The sequence below is a fragment of the Lissotriton vulgaris genome, chromosome 8, assembly GCF_964263255.1.
Source record: "Lissotriton vulgaris chromosome 8, aLisVul1.2, whole genome shotgun sequence".
Taxonomy (NCBI): domain Eukaryota; kingdom Metazoa; phylum Chordata; class Amphibia; order Caudata; family Salamandridae; genus Lissotriton; species Lissotriton vulgaris.
In genome coordinates, this window is record NC_141696.1 from 42,831,390 (window position 1) to 42,856,012 (window position 24,623).

General features: G+C 46.3%; 1 protein-coding gene across 1 annotated transcript in view; it reads right to left on the bottom strand.

Annotated features, from left to right (window-relative positions):
- Positions 1 to 24,623, bottom strand: part of LOC147693348 (TRPM8 channel-associated factor homolog) — a 182,459-nt gene that overhangs the window by 156,444 nt on the left and 1,392 nt on the right. The window lies entirely within an intron of this gene.

Here is a 24,623-nt window from a genome sequence, read left to right on the forward strand (position 1 = left end):
AGATATTAATAAATTTGTAGCCGAGTTGTTTGAGGAAGCACTTCCCGTGGTGAAAGAATGGAACTGGATATATCCAACATGCACATCAATTTCCATTTCGTCAATGACCCGCTAGGAGTGGTCAAGCTGTGCAACATCCACGAGCCATATTGATCTCCTTGAATAACTTTTTCGCCAGACAGGCATTGTACGCCTTTGCTAGACCAAAAAAAAAGAGATCAGGCAAGGAATTAAATTTTTTGTGCGCCAAGATTAATGTCATTCTACGGTTGAAAATCGATGGCAGCTACGCCAGTTGATTGTTCCGTTTCAAACCAAGGGCTTAAAGTTTTTTTATTGCAACCAGAAACTTTAAAGACAGTTAACAATGGCCAGACACGTTTTTTCACATCTGAGGCCCCTGCTGCAGAGTATCTCCATTCTCTGGGTTAAAGGTTTAGTGCACAGACGTTGCTGCTATCTGTCTTTAATGGGATATGTAAATCTCTGGTAATATGCACTTAGTTTGTCTATTGCTTCGACTTAAGGTCTATATTTTTCTTTTACTGATTACGGGTGGACCGAGCATCTAGAGAGCCATTCACTGTGCATCACAAGGGCGATTGGCCCTATTGCCTTAGTTAAGGGGGAGGGACACCTTTGGGGTGGGTGCGGGGGTCTTGTTGGGTGGGTGCGGGCGGGCTTAGTGGGGCACTATTGGTGTAATGGGGTGGGTGGATATTGGGTTAAGGGTGAAAAGGGTAAAATGTCAGTTCATAGCATGTGCTGTAAGGATTTCGGAATACTTCTATTTTTTCTTATGTACATTAATGACCAGCGATTCATTGGTGGTAATGGCTAATAATAGTTTACGTATATGTTCATTTAATGTATGTGGGCTGAATAATACTTAAGCGGAAACGTGTGATTGCGGAGCTGCGGTTAATGAACCCTGATATCATTTGTTTACAGGAAAAGCATATACCTTGGGCCAATCGTAGGATACTGACTGAGTTGGGAGTTACACTATTAGTGGCATCCAGACAGTCCGCCATGAATAGAGGGGTATCTATTTTGGGGCAACAAACAATAATTGGTACAGGGAGAGCGAGGGTGGATAATTTCGGTCGGTGGGCAATAACAGAATGCATTATAGGGGATATTAAGACTACAGTATGTACCGTGTATTGATCTAATTTATACAAAGCTGAGACTTTGGAGTTGTTGAATGTTGAGTTAGCATCGTGGGGGACTCCCTTGTTATTGTTAGGGGACTTTAACATACATGGGGATACCTGGAATACCCAATTTAGTGATTATAGAGGCCGCAAGCCGAAAGTATTTAGAACTTTAGGTCAATTGCTGTTGCAACGTGACCTTGTGGATGGGTGGACGCAGGTGAATCATGGCGATCCCGGGTATACGTTTTTCTCATCCCCACACAATAATTTAGTTCGATTAGACTATATATTTTTACCTAGATTTTTAACCATTGGGGCACAGATGCAGGTAATGCCTCGCATTACGTCGGATTATGGCCCTGTGGTCATGGATCTGCCTCCTTTCAACATTATGCGGGAACAGCGTTCGTTTACATTCAGTAAAAAGCTCGTATCTGATGAGGAATATATATGTCATATTCAAATATGGGCTAAGTGGTTTTTAGAACACAATAGAGGAACAGCTACAAACCAATGGTTTGGGATTCTTTTAAGGCTGGGATAAGGGGCGAAACCTGTAGTTATGGCTGGGCTAACCAAAGGAATCAGAAAGCCCTAATAGAGGATCTGCTCGTGGATTTGAAAGAGGTTGAACGCAAGCTTATTTTAGCAATTCGTGCACATAGGGATAGTAAAACCACCCAGACTAAGGTAGCTTGCTGCAAGGCAAAGATTAATGGGGTTTGGAGTCAGGAAATTGCAATTCAGTATAATATACAAAAAACTGAAAGATATGAATATGGTGAAACAACTGGTAGATGCCTAGCTCAAAGAATGTGTGGTCGGCAAGCAGCCCAACAAATAGAGGCATTGGAGAATGATCAGGGAGGTATGGTCGAGACTATGGAAGGTATAATGGAGATATTTCAACTATATTATAAAGAACTATATCCTCAGGATTTTGCACCCCAGGATCTGATAGAGCAATATCTGCGAGAATTCGACCTACCTGAGGTGGGATCCCCTGAAAGAGAAGAATTAGAAGCCCCAATTTCTATACAAGAATTATAGACTGCACTTGATGACTTGGCGCTTGGGAAAGCAGCCGGGCCGGATAAACTTCCTCTTGAGGTTTATCGAATACTTTTTCCTATTATAAAGGAAGATATGCTTGCCACTTTTATAACTGCTCAGTGTGGAAATCCCCCTCCATCGTGGGATGATGCAAATATTGTGGTCTTTAAGAAGAAAGACAAGTCCCCTACACTCCCTGGGTCATATAGACCCATGTCACTAACAAATACCTGCAACCTGATTAGTCCAAATTGTCCCATTATTGGTATCTCGACATCAGCATGGGTTCTTCCTGGGAGGAGTACGGTTAATCACTTGCATAGGGTCATACTGTTGTTAGACTATGCTACCGCATTACATAAAAACATTGACATAATATTTTTAGTTGCAAAAAAAGCATTCGATCGTGTCGCGTGGGCATTTTTGTGGTATATAATGTGCAAAATGGGGTTTGGGTCCCAATTTTTGCTCGCACTACAGACTATGTATAAATGACCGAGGACCAAGATCTGTGCAATGGGGCAAGAATCAGCTTTGTGTACATTACCCGGGGCACAAGGCAAGGATGCCCATGTTTGCCTTTATTATTTGCTATTTATATTGAACCATTGTTGCAAATGCTGGAGTCCACACAGGGTTTACAATCAATGGTAGTGGGTGAATATCAAGTGCGTATTCTAGCCTATGCTGATGACATAGCGGTTGTAACATCTGACCCTGAGCAAGCATTCTGTGAGATTAAGCACTTGACCCAAGAGTTTGGGAAGGCCGCGGGTTATAAGCTAAATATTTTCAAAACTCAAGTTGTATGTACCGCAGGACTTTGTCCGGGAGAGCCGCGAGTGACACGCGAGGCTAGATAGCTGGGGATCAAAATCAGGATGTCGCTTCAAGAGATAGTAACTGTAAATTGGGCTGATATTTTGGGAACAGTTAAGAGACAACTGGAAAAGGTTGAATGCCTTCATTTATCAATGGTGGGTCGGCGGAATGTTTTAAAGATGTGTATACTTCCCCGGGTGCTTTATTATTTTCGGACGGTACCACTGGAGTTGACACGTATAAAATTAATGCAGTTAAAATCTGTTACGGATAGATTTATTTGGGGTTGGAAGAAGGCCCGGAGGGCTTCAAAATATATGACGTTACCATTGTCAAGAGGAGGATGGGGCGTGCCGAATTTTGCTTTTTATTATTTAGTTTGCCTTCTCCAAAATATGAAAATCCTGGTCACTGGGGGAGAAACAATGCCGTTTGAAACACCAAATATTTACTGGATGTTATTAGGATGTCAGTCTCGTCAAGTTTTGCTTACATTTCTTGAACCAAGTTACTTCAAAAGAACAAGATTTAAAACTGTATCTGCCGCATTTAAAGGCTGGAAATGGATGCGTAAAATTATTTCTCTTAATCGCATAAGCTATTATATTCCTTTTGATTCCATTGAATTATTTCCGTCACTATTTTGGGACATTAAGATGAGGACATGGAGGGACAAAGAGATTTGCTGTTTAGGGGATATCGACAATGCTGGGGTTATTGTTTCATTTGTATAGTTAACTGAACAATATTCAATTTCTAAGAAGGACTTTTTAAAATATTTACAGGTACAGGACTTAATATGTAAGCATTGCAATGCTCTCCCTATTGTAGCTAACGAACTTCTCAAAGCCTTGATAAAAAGGGCCAAGATTGGTACTTTGTATGATATCTTATTGGAAAAGCAGCGAGACGAAATCGAGGTTCAAGATTCAAAATGGAGTGCTAGACTTGGCAACTCTGGTCTGTTTGTTCAAGAATTAATTGACATGGCTAGCAAAGTTATTCTGACTGCTAATATACACGCCCAACATTATAAAACTTTATTTAATTTATACCACACACCGGCTAAAATGATGAAGTGGGGTGATGCTCATGATGGGAAATGCTTCAGGTGCCAATCTGCGGTAGCCAATATTGTCCATATATTTTTTGATTGTACTGTGTTGGAACCTTTTTTTTCATCCATTGCACAGTTTTTGTCTCAAACAACGAGTGTTAATGTTACGATATCTAAAGAGATGATGTTATTTGGGATGCTATCCAGCTTTATTATCCATATGGATTTTTTTTCTTTATGGGTATGGTAGTTGCTCGGTTATGCATTGCTTCCATGTGGCTGAAACCAGAGGTGCCATCGTACGAAATGTGGCGCGCAAAGTTCTATAATGTCTTGCATTTGGAATTTAATCTGTATCGTATTAAATCGCTGAAGAAAAACAATTAGGTATGAAGATCAGGCAGCCCATGATACAGCATATGGAGAGTTCGTTTTCTGATTAGTCTTTTTGTTTTTTGGTGGTTCCCTGATTGCTCTTAGCCACGGTATTTGTAATGATTTCTTTTGCTTTCTCCTTTTTTTTTTACAGCACACTGAATATTGATTTATGTATGATCTATACTTGTTATATATGCAATGAACTGAACAATAAAAAAAATAAAAAAAATAAAAAACATGAATAGGGTGTTGCTACTTTTCCTAATGCTGCCTTCACCCCCGCAGCGTTGCTGGACCAGGAAGGACAGAACTGTTTTTACTGAGCAAGAGAGACCTACTGACAAAGACTTCAAAGAGAAAAGCAGTATAAATGGTGGGGCCCTGATCCCAGGATTTTGGAACACTTTTGGAATAAGGACCTTGCTAATTAGAAGAGATGGAAGAGATGCCAGCAAGAGTACTGCCCTTTTGCTGTTTGTTGCTTTGTTGTGTTGACCTGCAGTAGCTGCTTCTGTCCTGAGAAGTGAAAGACATGGACTGACCTTTCTTGAATTCTGCTGTTAAAGTTTCTCCAAGGGCTTGAAATACGGCTTGCCTCCTATTGGAAGTCTCAGGCACAATAAAGACTACACCATACTCTGTGTACCTTCACCTGGAACTGCATGTTTTAGCTGCCACAGATCGAAAAAGGAACTGAATGCCTTCACCAAGCCACTGCTTGGACCGTGACCTGTGGGCACTGCATGCCACACCACCTCGCTTCACACTGCTTTCCTGGTCACAGCCACGCCCATCCCTGACACTGACATTCCTGGTCTAGGGGCACTGCTCGTAAGATATATGAAGCACTGCCCTGTCCCACACCGCAGCCTTGGTCCACCGACGCCAGGCTAATGTCATCAAATGGGATCAATTCCTTCCTCCTGGAGGGGTAGGATCATAATTCAGCTTTATAAAAAGAGCCCCAAATCGTCTCGATAGTTTTAAACAGATTGAATTATTGGATTCAATAGGCAAACTCTTTGTTAGGTGTTTACTTTTCCATCTTCACCAATGGGTGCAAGAAAAGAATATAATTCCCCTCGATCAAGCTGGTTTTAAGAGGAGCCATAGCACTATCGACAATATTGCTGTTCTTCCAGTGATTATTGAGAAATACCCTCTCTCTCTGCGTATGCCAGTGTATACGGCCTTCATTAAATTCTCCACTGCATTTTATAAAGTAAATCAATGAGCTCAGTGAAGAAAGCTTTTTGGTCTGGATGTTACGCAGCATCTTTTCAGGCTCAACATTGAACTTCATTCTGATGCATGGTGCCAGATTCTCCTGGGAGGAACTCAGTCTTTAAAGAAAGGTTACAACTCAAAATGGTCTGAAACAGGGCATATTGTTGGCTCCCCGTTGATCTCCCTCTATATATATGAATATATGAACTGCCAGGTATTTTAGGTCATACGCAGGGTGATCTGCTAAAAATTGGCAATATGTCATTTGGCTGTTTGCTCTATGCTTATGACGTGGCTTTAATGCACCTTACCCCCATGGGCCTACAAATGCCGTCTTACCAGCTTGATGAAGTTTGCAGAAGTCCACTATTTGAAAATAAATGTATCTGAAATCGAAATCTTGCCATTCTTTAAGAAAGGTACAGGACCAAAGGGGAAGTTAAACTGGTACCTGGGAATAGATAAATTAGAAAGAGTAATATGTAGGTAAAATATTCTCCAGTGATGGGCAGGATGACTACCATGCTGATCTTTGTTCAAGCGGAGCTTACTCTCAGGCAAGCGCCCTTCATAGATTATATAAATAATAATAATCCACATTTGTAAAGCGCGAACAATCACCTGTAAGGGTCTCTAGGCGCTGGGGGCCGTCGGGAAGATTACTACTGCCCAGAGTCGCATGGTGTTGGGGATCGAACCGTGATCCCCAGATTCCAGCGTCAGTCGCCCTGGCCGCGGCGCCACACCTCTCCCCTCTAAATATAAATTATATTGGAGACATAATTTTGATCATATTTAAGGGTGGGGATAAATCTGCTCTGCAGGCGGAGTTCGCAGAGTTTTGCTCACTCCGAAGAGTTCAGGCAAAACTTCACCAACCTTCGAATGGCAAAGTTTTTTTCTCAGGTGCGGATCACCAAAGGTAAGTTGGCAATTGCGAGTGAGAATTGGCCTCCTCTAGTGTGATTTTTGGGTCCTAGGATGGCACCCAGTGAGATTTTCCCAATGCGGTGGTCGCATCCGTTTGAGGTAAAAAGCTGCAGTTGAAGAAGAAAATCTACTCGAGCTGCAGGACAGGAGCAGCTCCCTCTGACACACCGTGTGGTGCTGTTTGCCTTGATTTTGCGGCATGGCACAAGCTCATGGTGCTAAAAACTCCGTGTGAATAGCAGGAATAGCCGATTCTTCCCGCTTGCAGAACTCCGCATTCTCTTACAGAGTTTTCATGTAACTCCGCGGAATTCTGTCCACTCCTAGTCATGTTTTGTCAGTCTATAAGGTTGAAATTCCTTGAGCCCTAAGTTATACCTGTGAGGTGTTGGAAAAGGGTTTTTGGCATTCTTTTGAGACAATAGAATGTCACATTTTCTGCTAGATTGGTTGTTTGAATACACTAGCAGGTCCCCCTTTTTTTCGCCTGGAATTTGGATTAACAGCATCTTTTATTCCGGTACTGGACGCTGTTTGACATCTGGAAATCTGCTTTTGGGTGGGGAAACGGTCACATTTCATGCAGCCCTTAAGTTTGAATTTGTTGCTCTTCCAAAAGAAAAGAGTGCCTTTTTTCAGCTCTTCGAGTTAGCAAAAGAAACCTTACTGGTTAGACTTGAATGGGGCTCTTATTTTCCCAAATCTCTTCTAAAGATTCATATAAAAAATATCTCCTATAAAATAAAACAGGGCCAAGATATTGCCCTTTGTTAATTAAATATGTAAAATATGGTGGTACAGGAGAGCATTCTTGGGAATGTGCCCTAACCATATTTAATCTGGAATCTTTCTCACAGGTGCCGGAAGATTGATCTTTTTGATGAGAATGAATATCTGCTCCTGCTACATGTTATTACTGGCATTTTGGATAAAGTGCTAAAGAAGGAGATATTTTGTGAATTATGTCAGTTGCATGTTAAAGATTTTAACCATGTAATATTTGCATGTCCAATGTTGCAGAATGCATGTTGCTTCTTCCTAAGGCCATTTTTTATTACACACTATATTTATTCAGTATCAGAGGTCCTTAAGTCTCCAATGTCTTCACCTAATAGAACAAGCATTTGCAATGCAATAGGTCTCGCAGCATTAAAGTTTGAGTTTTTGGCATTGTATATGACAATGGGTTGCATTAAATTTTTAGCAAAGTCTGTATTGGTGTTACTAATAGCAGAAGGATTGGGCCAATCAGTATTATACGTTAATATGGTTTCAAAAGAATGTCTTTGTTGAGGAGATTTGGAAATCAGGTGAGTTTCCCTTGAAGAGGGTAGGACCGGATAGTGGTGGGTAAGGGTGAGGCCCTCAATAAATGGTCGGAAGTCCTCTTTCCCTGCTTTGTTTTTGTGCTTGTGTTTGTGGCCCCTGAGATGCTATATTCTTTTGGATGATGTCACTGAGGTTCAAGACCCTAAAGAGTGAGGCAAAAATCTAACATCTGTTGATGTACCAAAGTCTAAGAATGTACCATTGAAGTATGGGTGGTGAGCAGAGATGGAGGCTCAGGAGACCAGGCTGAGGGCAGTTGTATCTGAAGGGGAAAGGGACGTCAGGACAGAACTTTCCATGGAGAGAGGCTGGGGTGGGAGCAGAAGCAGGGGGTTTTGAGGATTTGATCGACTCTTCTGCCTGTGCCTTGGGTGTTTCCCAGTTTGCTCAAGCCTGTATTAGCTTTGCCAATTGCCTTTGGTGGGGCTGCAAAGCATTGAGATGCTGCCCACAATCATCAAAATAAAAATGTATAACAAAATGCCCACACAATGGCTGTGCAGTTATTCCACTGTCAAAAGCATGCATCAGAATGTATGCGCACTTCGCTGACATTACATAGGTGTGTTTTGCTCCAGTTTTCTTTTTTTTCCAATTCAGTTTGGAAGACGGCAAATAGAAAAATAAATATTTTTTAGCACAAAAGCTCCAATTAAAATAAATAAATAAAAAAGCTGGTGTGAGGTAGAGCGGTCGTAATGTAGGAGCGGGTGGGAAACGGAAACAAGTCAGCCCAGCACCATGTGACTCTGGGCAATAAATTGCGTAATATTCCTGACGGCCCCCAACGCCGGGATGCCTCCGGGTAACTGTTCGTGCTTTACAAATACAGGATTTACAACCCCCCTTGACTGTCTTCAGCTTGGGGACAGGGGAGAAGGGAAAAGTATGTAAAAGGAAGATGTGGAAAGACCGCGAAGAGAAGGTTAGGTGTGGTAAGGGGCAAAGAGAAGGTGGGGTGAGGGGAAAGTAGAACAGAAAAGGGAGAACACTGAAGGAGCAGAAAGGTGGAACACGGATACAAGCACTGTGGAGAGAGAGGAAAAAAACAAACGAGAAATCACACAAACACGGGAGGAGCACATGAGACAGGAGGCATAGAGAAAGAAGAGGTTGAAATGGAGAAGAAGAGAAGACAACTGGGCAAAGAATGGGATGAGAGGAAGAGCGTGACTGAGTGACGCTGTGTGCACACGCCTAGGTGCCTTGAAGCGAGCAGCAGCGCAGTGCCTGGTGACTCTCTTTGATGGCGGCAGTGTGTTTGTAAGCTGGCAGGGCACACTGCACTTAATTACTACCTCTAGGCGCGGTCTAGTGTGTGTTGCGGCTTCCAATGCACACTGAGGTAGTGACGCTTTGTGCAGCGCCGAGAGTGCATCTGCCATTACTGCAAGGCGCTGTCCATACCACGGGGCCTGCGTGAGGGTGCTACGAAGGCAGAACTGTCACTGATGTCAGCACAGCGCTCTCTGCTGCTGCCAGGCACTTTATCGCACATGACCTCCACTCTGCTTCTCTCCAAAAGTCATCCTCTGTAAATTAGATGCCCCGCCCACATGCATTAGACACCCCCAAAAAGTAAGTCACGTAGAACTTGCCGCTCCCTTACCGTGTAGTACGACAAGAGACCCGCGTTGTAATCCAGCACGAACCAGCGGTACTGCCAACTTTTCATAACGTTCGTCCATTTGCTTAGCGGACCTTCCATGATAGACGCCATATTGGGACAGAATAACAACACCACCAGCGACGTCACGTGGCACGTTTTCTGTCGGGCGAAGTGATGACGTGATGACGTGGACTGTGGCGCGCGAGGAGAGGGGATGCATAAACTGGTGTCCTGCGCAGCTTGTGCACGAGATGAGGGGAAAGACCGGACTGGCGGTAAGTGGGATGGGGGGCGGTGCGCTTGTGTGTGCGAGCGTGTGTGTGTGTGCAACGGAGGAGCGTGTGTGTGTGTGCGCGACGGGGGTCTCTGTATGTGTGCGTGCGTGGATGTGTGCTTGTGTGTGTGTCTGTGTGTGCGCATGCGTGCAGAGGGTGCCTGTGTATGTATGCTTTCCAGGAGACAGACACGGCGAGCGCGTTCGCGCGCGCGCGGCCGGCGGAAAAGGCAAAGCGCGCGACCCAGACTGTCTCCTGGGAAGCATGCTCCCTGACATAAGATCTCGGCGAGTACAGCGCTGACGCGCTGTATCGCTACGAGACCTAAAAATTTGTGATAACTAAGTGTTTCCAATTTCGTGGGTGTTTTCTACCTTTATATTAAGGAATCCTAATAAAGCCAGAAATCCTAACTTTACTACTCTTAAATGCCTTTTGTGAATACCGAAAATCGTAAAGGTACAATTTTCTCAGTTTAGGAGTAGTCAAGTTAGAAATCCTAACTTTGCTACTCTTTAATGCCTTTTGTGAATACCGAAAGTCATAAAGTTATGGTTTGTCTCAGTTTAGGGATTGCTACTTCTAAATGCCTTTTGTGAATACTGAAAGTGGTAAAGTTAGGATTTTGTCTCAGATCACTTTTGTGAAACGGGCCCAATAAGAACTCCCAACTAGTCAAACACAACAGTAACAACATTTTTTACATCACACAAAAATTACATTAAATATATCATTTCAAAATGCTACAATTTACTATACCCGCTACAATTAACACAACAATAAAAATTATGGATTGTGGAGGTGTAAAATGTACTATTCCCACTCAAGTAAGTGAAAAAGTAGAGAAATTGTTGGATTGCAGAAAGTTAAAATGTACTATTCCCATTCCAATCACTGCAACTTTAGGAAAAGCGTTGAGTTGTAATAGTAGGTGAAGTGGGTGAAGGGTTGAATTGCAAAGGTGTACAATTCCCTATTCCCACTCCAGTCAGGGCAACAGTAGAAAAACTGTCGGCTTGCAGAGAGGTTAAATGTACTATTCCCACTCAAATCACTGCAACAGTAGGATAGGTGTTGGATTGCAGAGAGGTTAAAATGTACTATTCCAACTCAAGTCACTGCAACAGTAGGTAAGATGTTGAATTGCAGAGGTGTAAAATTCCTTATTCCCACTCCAATCAGTGCAACAGTAGGGAAACTGTTGGAATACGAAGGAGTAGAATTTACTATTCCTTTCCAGTCAGAGCAAATGTAGAGAAAGTGTTGGATTGCGGAGGGGTAAAATGTACATATTCCCACTCCAGTCACTGCAAAAGTAGGGAAAGTGTTAGATTGCAGAGGGGTAACATGTATTGTTCACACTCCAGTCAGTGCTATAGTACGAAAAGTGTTGGATTGCAGAAGGGTAAAATTTACTATTCCCACTCCAGTCAATGCAACAGTTGGGAAACTGTTGGATTGCGGAGGGGTATAATTTAGTATTCCCACTCCAGTCAGACCAAAAGTGTAGAAAGTGTTGATTGCGGAGGGATACAATTTACTTATCCCACTCCAGTAATTGTATCTACGCCCTCTATTGACTCTTTGATTCTTTACAAATATGTATCTCTACATTTACTGAGAAGATTCTCCTCATCTTTGGTCTTGTGCCATTTACTTAAAATCAGTCTATTTTTCTCACCCGGCGTGGAGTCTTTTTGTGGTGTGCTGCTGTGTTGTTGTATGAGTCATTACACACATATTTTACACATTGCATTCTAAGTTAAGCCTGACTGCTCAGTGCCAAGCTACCCGAGGGTGAGCGATGAATAATTTACAGTGTGTCTTGACTTACCCTGATTAGATTTGGGGTCCCCACTTGGACAGGGTGCATACCCCTGACAACTAGAGACTGGGTTTTTGACATCATTGTAATTGTAATTGGGTATTTATAGAGCGCACGGCAACTCCATGGAGTGTCCCAGCGCTAATAACCACTGAAAACAGGCCAAAAAAGAGCACACGGCTCCAGGCTTAATGCTACTTATCAAAATAGCCAGGTCTTTAACTTCCTCCTGAACTCACCTAGGTCAGTTGTCTGTCTAAGGGCAATGGGGAGACCATTCCATACGCGGGGCACTAACACTCGGAAAGAGCGAGACGAGGAAAACATAGGAATTGTCATCAGATACTGCATCGAGGACCTCAATGTCCGTTTCGGGGCATAATGCTGTTTCCTTTTCCTAATGTAATTGGGCCCCAGAGTTGTGCAGGGCATTGAAGGCCAAAATGAGGGCCTGAAACTGGACCCTCTTATGCACCGGAAGACAGTGGAGACATTTTAAGTGGGGAGTCATGTGATCCCTGGGTGCAGTCATAAGAATAGCTCTGGCCGCCGAATTCTGGATCACCTGGAGGCGGCTCAGAAGGTATTCTGGTAGGCTTAATAAAGGACGTTGGCATAGTCCAGCCTAGATGTAATAAGGGCCTGAACTACCGTCTTTCTGAGGGAGATTGGCAGCAAGGGGAGGAAATTCCTCAGCATTTTTAAGAGCCCAAAACAGGTGCCAGCCACAGTGAGAATTTTGGTCTTCATGGACATGTCAGAATCCATATTTACCCCAAGATTTTTTACCGAAGTGACTAAACACTTGGGGGGAGACATGTCCTGTGGCCACCAGAGGTGCCACTCTATGCTCCGGTCGGGTCCCAAAAATATATCTCTGACTTTTCGGGATTAAACTTTAGTTGGCTCTCCCGTAGCCAGGAGAAGACCTCCATTAAATAGATGTTTATCTCACTACCTCGAAACGCGCTGCCCTTCTCACTGGTAAACAGAAGTTGCGTGTTGTCGGCATAAGACACTATTTTAGCACCGTATTACTCTGCTAAAAGTGCAAGTGGCGCCATATACATATTAAACAAGGCCGGGCTAAGCACAAAGCCTTAGGAACACCCACTTTCATGGGGGTGATACGGGCTGAGAACGGAGGGGACCATACAGTTTCCTGGTGGCCACTTAAGAAGGAAGTATACCATTTGAAAACTGTGCCTCCAATCCCGCAATCCTGGAGTCTTTCTAGGAGTTGGTCATGGGGCAGGGTATCAAAGGCCACCGACAGATCTAGTAGTACAAGTATCGCGTTTCCCACACTATCCAAGGTGGTTTTGATAGTTTCAGAAACTTCTAGTAGGGCTGTCCCGGTACTAAAGTTAGATCTTTGGATAAAAAAAAGGCAACAGTGAAATGGGCCTGTAGATAATCGCCATCAGTGGGTCAGCTGTAGGTGTTTTAGCAGTGGGAGAATTCTAGCGTGTGTCCAGCACTCCAGCATTCCTCCCTCTGCCAATGAAGAGTTCAGCACTCGATTCACCGCTGGATCAATTACTTCTACAATAGACACCAGTACTCGTGCTGGACAAGGGACCATAAGGTCAAGTCAAGTCAAGTCAGAATATTTATATAGCGCGCTACATACCCAGAGGGTCTCAAGGCGCTTGAGGAAAGGTGGGGAATTACTTCTCGAATATCCAAGTTTTAAGTTGTTTTCTGAATGCTAGGTGATTCTGAGTGAGACAAAGGTGAGTGGGAAGTGAGTTCCAGGTCTTAGCTGCCAGGTCGGAGAAGGATCTGCCTCCCATGGTGGTTTTGTTGATGTGAGGTACGGTAGCAAGGGCTTGGTTGGTGGATCATAGCTGGCGGGGGGGGGGGGTAGAAGGAAAGTCTTGTGTTAAGGCATTCGGGTCCAAGTTCGTAGAGTGCTTTGTGTGCGTGGGTTAGGAGGCGGAAAGTAATCCTCTTGTTGACGGGGAGCCAGTGGAGGTTTTTCAGGTGGCTGGAGATGTGGTCTTTTACGCGGGATGTCTAGTATGAGTCTTGCTGATGCGTTCTGGATGCGTTGGAGTTTTTTCTGGAATTTTGCGGTGGTACCGGCGTATAGGATGTTTCCGTAGTCCAGTCGGCTTGTAACCAGTGCATGGATGACCGTTTTTCTGGTTTCGGTGGGGATCCAGCGAAATGTTTTTTTGAACATGCGAAGAATGTTGAAGCAGGATGAGGAGACGGCGCTGACCTGTTTGTTCATAGAGAGTGAGGAGTCCAAGATGGCGCCCAGGTTCCGTGCGTGGTCCGTTGGGATGGGTGCTTTTCCAAGGGCCTCTGGCCACCAAGAGTCATCCCAGGCGGAGGGGGAGTTACCTAAGATAAGGACTTCTGTTTTGTCTGAGTTCAGTTTCAGAAGGCTGTGCTTCATCCACTCGGCAACTTCTTTCATTCCTTCATGTAGGTTGGTTTTGGCGGTGGTCGGGTCTTTGGTGAGTGAGAGGATCAGTTGAGTGTCATCGGCGTAGGAGATGATGTTGAGGTTATGTTGGCGTGCGATGGCCGCGAGGGGGCTCATGTATACGTTGAAGAGGGTGGGGCTGAGTGAAGATCCTTGTGGGACGCCGCAGATGACTTCGGTAGCCTCTGACTTGAATGGTGGGAGGCGGACTCTCGGGTTCTTCCGGTGAGAAACGAGGTGATCCATTCCAGTGCTTTTCCTTGGATTCCGATGTTTTTGAGGCGCTGTAGAAGGGTGCTATGGCAGACTGTGTCGAAGGCTGCGGAGAGGTCGAGGAGGATGAGGGCGACTGTGTCTCCATTGTCCAGTAGAGTTCGAATGTCGTCTGTTGCTGCGATGAGCGCGGTCTCAGTGCTGTGTTTGGCTCAGAAGCCGGACTGAGAGGAGTCGAGGGATTTGTTGGTTTCGAGGAAGGCGGCGAGCTGGTTGTTCACAGCTTTCTCGATGACCTTGGCCGGGAATGGCAGGAGCGAGATGGGTCGGTAGTTTTTGAGTTCGGTGGGGTCAGCTGTGGGTTTTTTCAAAAGGGCGCTGAGTTCTGCGTGTTTCCAGCTTTCCGGGAAGGTGGCGGAGTTGAAGGAGCAGTTGATGACGTCTCGGAGGTGTGGTGCTATGATGGAGTCTGCTTTGTTGAAGATGTGGTGAGGGCATGGGTCTGTGGGGGATCCTGAATGGATGGAGTTCATCAGGCGGATGGTGTCCTCAGTGGAGATTGGGTTCCAGTCATTAAGGAAGTTCAAGGGGGGTGGAGGTCCTGCAGAATGTTGGGTGGGTTGGTCTCCGGGTTGGTTGTTGAAGCTGTTGTGGATGTCTGCGATTTTGTTGTGGAAGAACGAAGCTAGGGAGTCACAGAGGGCTTGAGAGGGGGTGATGTCGTTGGAGTTGGCTGAGGGGTTGGTGAATTATTTGACGATGTTGAATAATTCCTTGCTGTTGTGGGCATTGTTCTCTAGTCGGTCTATGAATGCGGCTTTCTTGGCAGATCGGATTAGTTGGTGGTGTATGCGGGTGGCGTTTTTGAAGGCGTCCCTGGTGCTGGTGTTTGGGTCTTTTTTCCAGGCCTTCTCGAAGGAGCGACAGAGTTTCTTCGATTTCTTAAGATCATCGTTGAACCAGGAGGCGTTACAAACCAGCCTTCATTATCTCGAGAGATTTATCCAGAGAAATAGGCGGGAATTGTAAAAGAGACACTCTATACATAGAGGTTCTCCTGCTGGGATCACTGTGCTTGATCCCACTACCCGGGGCGAGTCCCTAAAAGAATCTTGGATATTTTGATCTTCTGATAAAATACTGCACTAGACTGTTTGTCCAGTCACTAGTTGTGATAAAAGGGCTGATCATAGCGTTCGGAGAAGTAAAATTTTTGACGATTTTGAATAATTCCTTGTCTTTAAGGTAAGAAAGCGTTTCTTTTCCTCATGAACCTTGGAGTAGTGAGCTTTCAGAGCCTGTTTATAGATGGCTTTATCAGAGGGATTAAAATTCCTCTGCCATAATCTCCCAAGGCGTTAACATGCACTTTTACTTTTTCTGAGGGCCTCCGTAAACCATGGAGCAGAAACCCTGCTGGCCTTAGCTTCCCGAGTTGTTGGGGGGGGCAGTTCTGCCGAGCGGAGCTGAAGCCAGCTCTCCAAGGAGAGAACATCGCTCTCCAATAATCCATTAAAAGGAATGGCGTGCAACCTTAGTGCATTGTCCACTGCCGCAGCTGTGACATTTTTAAAAGCCCAAAAGATGTTCAGGTGGGGTCTACAGTGTGATAAAGGACAACTGAATTCTTTAGGGATTTTGAACATAAGCAGAAAATGATCTGACCATATCATAGGAAGAGGTTCATCCATTTCTATCCTAATGATGAGAAGACCTGGTCCAAGATATGGCCTTTTTCATGAGTGGGCCAGAAGACATAGGGAGCCAAACTGAAATTACCCATTGATTCACACAGTCTAGATGGCTCTAGTTCTTCTACTTGATCCATATGAATATTCAAATCTCCCAGTACCAGGCAATGCTTATATTTGGTCACAATAGGGGCCATAGCATGACCAATTGATTTGAGGAATTTTCCGTCCGTGCCCGGTGGACGGTAAATTACCACTCCCGCAATAGATTGGTGTGCTGACACAGTTAAAAAGAAGCCGAGCCCCTCAACTCCCTCTATCTCTGCGATAGGGAGTAGCGAACAGGAATAAAGATTTTTATAAATAATGGCCACCCCCCTGACCCAACCCCCTGGTCTGTCCTTTCTAAGAATCTGATATCCCGGGATGATCGAATTGGTAATTGTACGGTTGGAGGCATCATTTAGCCAGGTTTCTTTATTATGAACATAATGTCCGGTTTGAAGTCGGTTAGGAGGTTGAAAAGCTGAAATTCATGTTTCCTTAAAGACCTGATGTTAAGCGGGATGACCTTAAGAGGGCTCCCTTCCTCTAAGTTCCTCTCCCGATGGGCACTGTTTTTAGATATCTGTTGAGCATCCCTGCCCTTCGCCCTGAGAGAAGTTGTCCATCCACATTACTTACAGACCAGTTCACACACAACTGCTGACAGGGGTAGGTGGGGCTGGCAATTCATGCATTCACCGATAGCTAATAGTTCGAATCTGAAGTACATAATACCACGCTCGGGGACCGGCAAATCTCGAGCAGCCTTTATTTATTTATTTATTTTTATTTATAGTCTTATTGCGCGCCTGAATCAGCCCCGATGGGGTATCTCCGCGCGTGGCTTCTGTATAAGTTAGACAAACTATAATTAGGGAGTGACAAAGGGAAGGCTAAATTAATCTTGTGTGAACAGGTAAGTTTTTAATTTCTTCCTAAAGACGAAGAGGTTGGGAGTTTGTCTTAGCTGGGGAGGGAGGGAATTCCACAGCAAGGGACCTTTAAGGGAGGGAGCTTGACCACCCTGTCTCGCTCTGGTAACTTTAGGTACATATAGCAGCATAGTGTTGCTGGAGCGTAGAGCACGTCCGGGAGAGTAGGGAAAAAAAATATCTTTTAGATATTTGGGACCAGACCCATAGATGCACTTATGCATGATACAGCAGAGTTTAAAATGTACCCGCTGTTGCACTGGAAGCCAGTGAAGGTGGGAAAGAAGAGGACGGGAAGGGGTACGGGGAGGGGCATTCAGGATGAGTCTTGCCGCGGTGTTCTGCACCACCTGCAGTCTACGCAGTTGTTCATGGTTGGCAGAAATGAGTAGACTGTTACAATAGTCTACCCGTCCAAGGACTAGTGCCTGAACCAGCGTTTTCCTATAGGTGTTTGGTAGGAAAGGGAAGATACGCCGTAGAAGACCAATTGTACGGAAACACGTTCGCATGACCTGGCTGACGTGATCTTTCATAATCAGAGTTTGGTCTAGGCGTACCCCCAGGTTTTTGATGGTTTGTTTGGGCGCTGGGACAGGTCCAAGCTCAGGTGGACACCAATTCGGGGACCAGAGCAGGGTGGCCCCTCCAAACAACATGACCTCCGTTTTGGCCACGTTGCATTGGAGGAAGTTCTGGGCCATCCAACCTGCCACCGCTCTCATGCCGTCTTGGAAGGATTGCATGACTGCAGGTGTAATGGTTTGAAAGGGAAACAACAGCTGAGTATCGTCAGCGTAAGAGATTGGTGAGAACCCGTGAGATCTTATAATCTCTGCCAAGGGGGCCACATATACGTTGAATAACGTGGGGCTCAGACATGAGCCCGTGGCACACCCTTGGTAAGCTTCCTGCAGACAGATTTATGGGAGCCTAGTTTGACACCTTGTTGTCTGTCTTCAAGAAAGCTTTCCAGCCACGCAAGAGCGGTCCCCTTTACTCCCACTCCCTTCAGACGGTCGAGAAGAATTTTGTGCGACACCGTGTCGAAGGCAGCGGACAAATCCAATAGCACCAGAATCACTGAGCTCCCTCTGTCAAGTGACATTCTGATGTTATCTGTCACTGACAGGAGGGCTGATTCGGTGCTATGGTTGGGCCTAAAACCAGATTGCGAGTGGTCTAGGCCGCCCGCTGCCTCGATGTAATTGGACAGGTGTGCGTTGACATGTTTCTCGACCATCTTACTGTAGTAAGGCAGAAGGGAGATGGGGCGGAGGTTGGAAGCTCCGTCCATGGGAGAGCCGCGTTCTTGCGGATGGGGTTCACCACTGCTCTTTTCCATTCAGTTGGTACTTTTCCCTCTTTAAGAGACTGGTTGATTATATCCTGAATGTGGGGGGCTAACAAGGTACGGAGAGGGGTTAAGGTTTTAACAGGGATAAGGTCATCCGGCGATCCAGATTTTACTTGGGTCATTATTGTATAGAGCTCTTCAGTGTTAATAGGAGGGAATGTAGTTAGTGTAAAGTTGATATTTTCGTTGGGGGAGGAAGCATTTAGGGAATCACTGTTTGGTTGGGATCTTAGCCTTTCCGTCGCCGGTCGCCTCTGGGAGGCTGACGGGCGCAGGCGGGCTTGCCTTAGGCGCGCGTCTGCTGTGCGCTCGAGCAGCGTACCATTTTATTTCCCCCAGTGTTAGACACCAGACCGCTAAATGACAAAAATGGTGGTCCGGAGTGTAAGGTTTGTATTTCCCCCAATGAAGACTCCACACGTTGCTGATGTCTAAACTATATTTAATTACTTTAACAGCCCTAAAGAGCACTGAGCCGATCTGCCGTCCGTCTCGGCTTTCGCGCCTCTGCCGCGTGATGCGCGCGCAGCCACAATATGGCTGCCAGCACGTCACGTCACGTGCAACAACTAGAGCGCAACTCCACATATCTCCTCTTTTTCCAAACAATGAAACTGTTAACTCACAGTCCGCCGTTCATGTCAAAGTCTCGAAACCTTGCCGGTTTCACCACCGCTCTTCCCGTCCGGGTCAGCCTCACCGGGGTGGACAGAGTCTCCCTCTCCTGAGTCTCTACGTCCGCTCCTCCACTTCCAAGCGCAGCCGCGCTTTCATCTCGCCTCCTCATGTCTCTTTCCCTCGCGGCCACCTGGCTGCTGTCATCAGCTCTCTCTCCCTGCTGTTCTCCTCTTCTCCCGTCCAGCTCCACATCTGCTTGCTCCTGCTCTGCGTTTCTTTCCTCCATGTCTTCTAGGTCTGCTCCACCTTCGCTCCATCATAGAACTCTGTTGCATCTTGCCATACGATCCTGGGACCACACGTTTCCGTCGCTTAACATAGCCGCTCTGCCAAACACTTCCCTGACCTGGATAGGCTTACTGTACTTGCTGTCTCCCTTTCTTTGTAGCGTGGCCAACTTTACTCACACCCACTCGCCTTTTTCCAGGTCTGTCTCTTTCACGTTTTTGCGGTTGTTGTAGTGTCTCGAGTAAATGGCCTGTGCCTTTTCCAAATTGGCTTGCACCACTGCTGGGGACCACTCGCTCGTTATGGTTTTTTCCTTTCATACGCGGTTGTCCCAAGTGAATGGTTCACGACCCCTCAGAATTTGGAAGGGGCTATATCCTGTCCCTGTGGGGGTGATTCTCTACGTCCACACCATGTGCCATATCTCCCTTTCCCAGTCTTTGTTGTTGGAGATAGCTGCCTGGACCAACCCCATCACAACTCTGTTAAATCGCTCTACCAGTCCGTTTCCGGCCGGATGGTAGATGGACGTGTGTTTGGCTAGGATACCATTCCTCTGCATGACGTTGCTCCATTTGTCTGACCTGAATTGGCGGCCATTGTCGCTCAGGATGGACTTGGGGATGCCCTCTCTCACAAAGGTATCAGACAGGAACTTTATGATGGTCTCTGTATCCATCGCTTCATCCACTTTCAACTCTTGCCATTTTGAATATCTATCCATGAGGACGCACACATATTTATGAACTCCGTGTTCATCCAGGATCGGGCCCAGGATATCCACTGACAACTCTTCCCACGGATTCTGCGGGGGGTCAAATTTTCCTATAGCTGGGCATAGCAGTTTGAGTGTTTTATCTGTCCCTTGGCACTGTAAGCAGTCCCTGACGTGTCTCTCGGCTCGTACATCCATTCCTGGCCACCAGTAGTTTTGCTTGGTCCTCAACTTAATTTTTCCTATTCCCAAATGTCCTTCGTGGAGCATGCTTAGCAACTTGGAGATGATGTTTGCCGGGGGGATGACCTTCTCTCCCCTGTACACGAACACTCCTTGGTCGTCCATCGACAACTCCTCCCTGATCTCGTAGTATGGTTTGAGGTCCTCACTGGTCTGTCTTTTGTCTGGCCATCCCTTTGTGATGTATAATTTCACTACCTTTATGGTCTGCTCTTCATCATACGCTTCTTTCCACTCTTGATTTCCGATTACTCTTTCTTGGTCTTCCGTGAGCGCTACCAACTCTTCCATTCCTGCTTGGTCTTCCTCGCTCTGTTCCATGGCCGCCGCCCTACTTAAGTAGTCTGCTACTCTGTTCCTGCTGCCTGGGATGTACTCTACATCGTACATGAATTCTAGCAGTTTTAGGGTCATCTTCGAGATCCTGGGTGTGGCACTGGCATGTCCGCTGGATGTTAGTACTTTCAGTAAAGGCTTATGATCCATTTTCACCTGTAACTGTGTGCCCCACAGAAATTGCCTGAATCTGGTCGTTGCCCACACAACTGCCAGCATCTCTTTTTCTATCACGCTGTATTTCTTTTCCGTTTCGCTCAATGTGCGGGATGCAAAGCTAATGTCTCCATCCTTCCTTGACCTCGGTCTTGCATCAAGACAGCACCCATCCCCTTGTCGCTGGCATCGGTGGTAAGCACTGTTTTTCCCTGGGGGTTGTATCCTTGGAGTGGTACAGCTCCTACCACCTCCCTTTTGATGACTTCAAATTCACTTTGTGCCTCCTCCGTCCAGCGGAACTCAGTACTGTCTCTCGTCATCTGCCTCATGTGATGTGTCTTGGTGGCGAAGTGCTGCACGAACTTCATGTAGCATTCCGCCATGCCTAAAAATGACCTGACCTCCTCTTTGTTGGTGGGCGGTGGCGCTTCACAAATTGCCTTCACATTCTCTGCTTTCGGGGTAACTCCTCGCACCCCGATTTCGTGCCCTAAGTAGGTCACCGACTGCATTCCTATCCGGCACTTGGTCCATTCTGCTGTGAGGCCCTTACCATCTAGGATCTTCAGTACTTTGTTGAGTTTCACATCATGGTCTGGTTTGTCTCGCCCCATTACCAGGATATCGTCCTGAAAATACTGGACACCATTCATGTCTTTAAAAAGTTGGTGCATCAGTTTCTGGAACACCGCAGCCGCCGAGGCTAGCCCGAACGGCATTCGGCGGAACTGATAGCACCCGAATGGGGTGATGAACAATGTTAATTTCCGGCTCTCTGGGTGTAGTGCAATCTGATGGTAGGCTGAGGTCAAGTCTATAGTGGAGTACCACTTGATTCCTCTGGTCTTGGCCAGCATTTCCTCAATTCTAGGTAAGGGGAACTTCTCCACCACAATGTTCTTGTTCAATTCGCGTAGGTCAACACACAGCCTGACCTTCCCGCTGGGTTTCATAACTACCACCAATGGCGCCAGCCACTCCGCGCACGTGATTGGTTCAATGATCCCCTTTTTTTCTAAGTCCTGTAGCTCTTCCTGTACTGTTTCTCTCACTGCCAAGGGCACATTTCTCACTTTGTGGGCGACTGGTAAGGCTTCCTCCTTTAGGATTATCTTGTGTGAGAATTTCTCCATCCTTCCTACCGTGCCTCCGAATACTTTGGGGTACTCTCTCTTCCATTTGTCAAGATCTGGCCAGGTTTCCAGTTCGGTGAGTAGTATCTGTTCCTTTCCCCCTGGGTCCAACTTAATGGCCAAGTCGCCTTGGTCCAGCCATCCTAGCACCGAGGGCCCTCTCTCCGATATGTAGAGTTTGCAGAAGGCGGAGCGGCCTCTGAACTCAAATTTTAATGGTCTGAATCCTGCCATAGGTATGCGGTCCCCATTATATGTGACTGGGCGGATGTCCAGCTTCTCAAGTTCTGGGCGTAGATGTGGCGCGAAGCTTTCATTCCACACCGCTCTCTGGACAATGGTGTAACGTGAGCCCGTGTCAGCCACCACGCTTATCGGTACTCCCCCTATCGTCATTTCCAGTACAGGTTTTGTCGTTCTTCTGCCATCCACGCTCAACACTTGGCCATCCACGCTCAACACTTGGTCATAAATGCAAAGTACAGTGACGACATCCTCCTCTGTACCTTCGTCCTGTTCTTCGCCCTCTTGGCCAATGTATTTTACCATGCCTTTAGAAGACTTCCTCCGACATACCTTCTCATAGTGGCCCACAATGCCGCAGTATTTGGATATTTGGATATTTGGAGGGGTATTTATAGAGCGCAGCGTTCGCTCCGGAAGGAGCATCATGGCGCTGAAAGTCCTTGAGGCCAGGTCGCAGAGTGGGTCCAATCGTCGGGAAGGTTGAAAATCCATGTTTTGAGAAGTTTTCTGAAAGGTTTCAGCAGTACATACATTTGGCGCGGAACGCAGGGCACTTCCTGTCGTGCGCCTCGTGGGACCAGCTTCTGCATCTGTAGCATGATTTCTTGTTGCTCCCCGCCTGTTTTCCTGGAGGGCCTGGGTTGCCTTGCCATTTGTTGGGCCCCTTCGCTAACGACCCTTTGTATTTGTAGTCTCTGCGGGGCTCTTCTTCGTCGACTTTGTTTACCATGGTGGTGGGCGCCATCTCCTACTATGTCTCTTCCGCACACCTGCACGCCAACTCTGCCCTCTTAACTATTAGCATCACCTCCTTCAGTGTGGTGTCCACGCTGGCCCACAGCTTGTCCTGCACCACTGTGCTCGTGGTGTGCATCACAACCTGATCCTTGATGAATTCTTCTTCCCATGCGTCATATTTGCATGTGGACGCTAGTTTCTTCAGGGCCGCCACGTATTCCTCTACTGTCTCACCTGGGCGTTGTTTCCTTTGCTGGAAATTGAACCTGTCAAATGATACACACACCGCCGGCCTGTAGTGTTCGTTCAGGTCATCAATGGCATTAGCATACACATCGTTATCCGTGCTTCCTCTTTGTTTAGGCACCAGGCTCTTGTAAATTCTGAGCCCTTCCGGACCTAGGTTGAGTAGTAGAATGCGCTTTTTTCTCTTGGGGTTGAACTGTTCCTCGTTTTCGTCTTCTAAAACCCCTATGAAGTTGTCAATGTACTCTCTCCAGTCCTCCCACTTCATTAGTGGTTCTCCTGGTCTGGGCAGGAATTGCACTGGCGCCATTGCATATCCCGCTTGCGCACTCATCTTTTCGCTATTGATCGTGGGTGGTGTGCTCCCTTGACTTCTGGGACTGCCCGGTGTATTGTCTTGCTCTTGTTTACCCGCTTGTGACTGGGGATTTTCTGTGTCGGCCCCCTCGCCCTTTCTTAAGGCAGCCAGCGCGGTACCCCTTGTTTTATGGTCCGCTGTGTGATCTGGCACGCTTTGCTTTATTTCTCTCGGGTCTATTCACTCCACCCCTTGCGTAATTGTCTTTTCCCTCCGGGTGCGTTCGGGCTCTGCCACGCTCTTTCAGGTAGGGTACCTCGTGTGGTAGTTTGTTGGCCTCTCCTCGACCATGTTCTTCCCTTGGCCGCCTGGCACCATTGTCCTGCTGGGGCTCTTCGGTTCACCGGTATGTTTCCCTCGGTGTATTCCTGTTGTTGGATTTTTTTATTTTTTTGGTGTGCAGGGGTTCAGGATCCCGCCTTCGTCGACATTGTAATGTTTGTATTTCCCCCAATGAAGACTCCACACGTTGCTGATGTCTAAACTATATTTAATTACTTTAACAGCCCTAAAGAGCGCCGTGCCGATCTGCCGTCTGTCTCGGCTTTCGCGCCTCTGCCGCGCAGCCACAATATGGCCGCCAGCACGTCACGTCACGGCGTGACGTGCAACAACTAGAGCGCGACTCCACACGGAGTGTCCAATTAGCAACCTGGTAGCGTATCCCACTCAGGGTTCGATTCCCACCACCCTCCACAATTCCCAATTCACTCTATAAACACTTAAAAAAAATTCAGAACAGTTTAAATCACATTGAGGATGCCTAGGACAATTTACAACAAAAACAGTGGTTTTAAAATCTGTGCAAAGTTGCAAATAATAGCATCTAGGAGCAGCGTGTGACCAGCTGACCGCTCTGTAACATGGTCGAGCGCGCTCGCGCAGAGTCCCGTTTTATTTCCCCCTGTGTTAGACAGGTGCCTGGTAGATTAGAGTGAAGGCAATCAGTTAGCCCATGTCATAAATCCTGATACAGTGTGTGGCCTTCTGCCTGCTCAAGAAACATCTTATAGTGCCGACATGGGGCAGTGCATATTTAAATGAGATCCATGGATGTCCACAGAAAAGGAAGATGCACTCCAAGCAGAGTTAATTGAGTAGAAACTGTTTTTGAAAATTCTTCTTTGCATTCATATTCGTCTTTTCATAAAAAAGGGCACAGCCAACGCGTTTCATTCCCGTACTTGCCACGGGAACTTTGGA